The sequence below is a fragment of the Asparagus officinalis genome, chromosome 4 (genome assembly GCF_001876935.1).
Source record: "Asparagus officinalis chromosome 4, Aspof.V1, whole genome shotgun sequence".
Classification (NCBI taxonomy): domain Eukaryota; kingdom Viridiplantae; phylum Streptophyta; class Magnoliopsida; order Asparagales; family Asparagaceae; genus Asparagus; species Asparagus officinalis.
The window spans coordinates 129,901,312-129,904,175 of NC_033797.1; the positions used below are offsets into that span (position 1 = coordinate 129,901,312).

The 2,864-nt window shown below is 40.3% G+C and overlaps 1 long non-coding RNA gene across 5 annotated transcripts; it reads right to left on the reverse strand.

Moving 5' to 3' along the window:
- On the reverse strand, nucleotides 700-2,581 carry LOC109838624. 5 transcript variants are annotated; one of them, XR_002246591.1, is made up of 3 exons: nucleotides 2,289-2,581; nucleotides 2,074-2,197; nucleotides 700-1,022 (listed from the first exon to the last, which is right to left on the reverse strand). It is a non-coding gene; the product is annotated as an uncharacterized LOC109838624 (long non-coding RNA). The 5 variants fall into 5 exon arrangements; XR_002246593.1 differs by having other exon boundaries at nucleotides 700-1,317; XR_002246594.1 differs by having other exon boundaries at nucleotides 700-1,351.

Sequence of the window (2,864 nt, forward strand, 5' to 3'; positions counted from 1 at the left end):
ATTTGTTGATTGTGTTTACCTCAATGCACCGAATGAGCTTCTTCTTGACAATGGACTGGGAGATGTAATAACCATAAAAAAAAAAGTATGTACTTGAATTCTTTGCTGCGATATCCCTCTGACCTGATCAATACTCTCCACCTGCCGAGAGTCCAAAGTGACAAACCTGCTCAGACCAAACTCAGAAGCTCCCAACTGATAGCCAAATGAACTCCTGAATCCCAAATGCGCAATCGGATCCAATCTCACATCCACGATGTGACCAAGTGCTAGGTAGCCAAATATCCGACGCCGACCAAAATCTAAAGCAGCTCCACCAGATCTAACAACTCTACACACAGCAGTCGACAACCTCATAAGATAGCCTAATCGTGTCAAAGCCCGAATATCAGATCCACTGCTCGACAACCAATACCGATCCTCCTCCAGAAAAGAACGGCCCACTATATCTGCCATCTCATCACGTCGCCCCACTGTCTCCTCTACTCTGAAGTGTCTCCAAATGCCATGAGCTCGGCACCAATGCAAGAAAGGACTCCTACTAGAACAAGTACGACTGGTATGAAAGATGCATGTATTGAACAATTTATCGCTGATATCATATTAGACAGATGCATATATTGAACAATTTGACAAGCTGAGCTATAACATTCCCCTGCATTTCTATTTACAAATCATAGAACATAATTGAATGCAACGTCGACAAAGTAAGTAATAAATTATACACATATATTTCTCCATCCAATTTACATAACAAGAAACATCCAATTTACATATTTCTCCATACAAAAATACAAAAACCCAACGGAATCCAAATTATATACATAATCTACTCCCAAAATTCAAGGTTCTTACAAATCACACAAGTTACTCAATGTAGCAGTTGCAATTGCTCTTCTACGCAAAAGAGTAGAAGAGGCATACGACCTCTCTAGGAATTGCTTCTTCTTATCATTCGCTAAACAAAGAACTAATTCCATACAAACCTCTTGAGCATTTGGTGGAGGGGCTGGCTTGAAGTCCTGCAATTTGGAGTACTCCAAAATAAGGTGATACATATAATCATAAACTTGATCCATGTCCATAAAGCTGGAAAGTTACAATAATAGCCTTTTCATTGTGCATACATAATTGAAATTGATTAGCAATCTTTGAAATCAAAGTCACTACAATCGACATAACCTCTTGCTTATTAAAGGCACACCCTAGTACTTGATTGGTAAGACTCTCTTCAGAGAAACCCAAAGCTAGAGCAATGTTAGCCTTTTCAGATTCAGTGACAACTCCATAAAAGATTGCACATTTGTTAGAATTAGCCTCCATAAAAGATTGCACATTTGTTAGAATTAGCCTCCACAAAAGATTCACTGATAACATGTGCCAGTTTTAGCAACTTGAACATTCAGATAATTCAAACCACATTACACTTATGTTTAGACTAAAAAAATTGTCAGCATGATAAATCTAATAGTCCACAGGAAAGTAACAGTGTCCTCCGCATAAACAATTGCCTATTGCACGTTATAAAAGAACCAGACAAAATAGAACCAATAGTTATTGTGCTCAACTCTTACAAAGCTTGATGTTTCTCACTCTCCTTCAACAATGAAGATGGCTCCAACATTTGGTTCAAATGGCTAATTTTTTTCATACCAAATGTTGGCTGCCAAAAACTTTGGTTTGCAATGGAATTTTCAAGTTGAATGAGATTGTTCTATATATGGTTGACTTGAAGGAGATGAACAAGTGGATGTCGATGGAAAGTGGTAGTCGGTGATAAAATCAAATTAAATTGACTCATTAATGATGATCATGTAACAAATTACTAATACGAACTCCAACATCACTCTATATTTTCCTTATTAACTTCTTTCTATAACACTTCTTTAGTAAACTAGGCTAAAAAAGAGTGTAAGACCCGTATTACCTAGACTAATATATACATTGAAAAATAATAATTTCCTGAAATAAACAATGACATGTTTGACTATGAACTGAATATAAGATAAATAAGTTACCACATTATTAACAACTTAAACCCAAAAAATGAAATCAATACTTCATGCAATTTACCTACTAATAGGAAAGTGGTGAGATCGACTGCCTCACAACAAGCCATTGAGCTCCATACTCGACAAGCCCTTCAAGAGATCCAATAAGAAGAATCACCAGCGTCGACAACCGATCAGATGCAAGCCTAGCATGAATCCCAAAAGCTTTGCCAACATTAAAAACTCAATCAAAATCTCAACTTTTTGGATCCCATTAATTGGATCGAGAGAGATTACCTGCTGCGTTGGGGGAGGAATCTCACGGAGGAATTTTGGGGAGAGCTTTGGGGGGGTGGGAGAGAGAGCTTTGGGGTGACGGGTTGATGTGGGCGGCGATTGGTCGCGGCTTGGAAGGCGTCGAAGTCGAGGCCATCGGGGACGCTCCCGTCGGGGAGGTGGGTGGGGGGAGGAGGAAGGGGGAGAGGTCGGATGGATCGACGGAGAGGCCGAGGCGGCGGAGGGCAAGGGAGAACTCAGAGGGGAGATGAGTCCGTCGGAGTTGCGGTCGTAGAGGTCGAAGATGTGGCGGAAGCGAAAGGCGGGAGGAGGAGGAGGAGGAGGAGGAAGGGTCTTGGAGGGGGAAGAGGGAGACAGAAATTTTAGGGATCTAGATGGGGTCACGAGAGAGATGGAGCTTTTTTAACGAAAGCGATGAATTTTTTCAAAAAACACCCTGCACACGAATTTTAGGCGGAATGCATACGCGTTTGTGCGTACCTGAAATGCTCTCTCTCTCTCTCTCTCTCTCTCTCTCTATATATATATATATATATATATATAAACCAATATAAGGTGTGTGTATAATATTAAGCT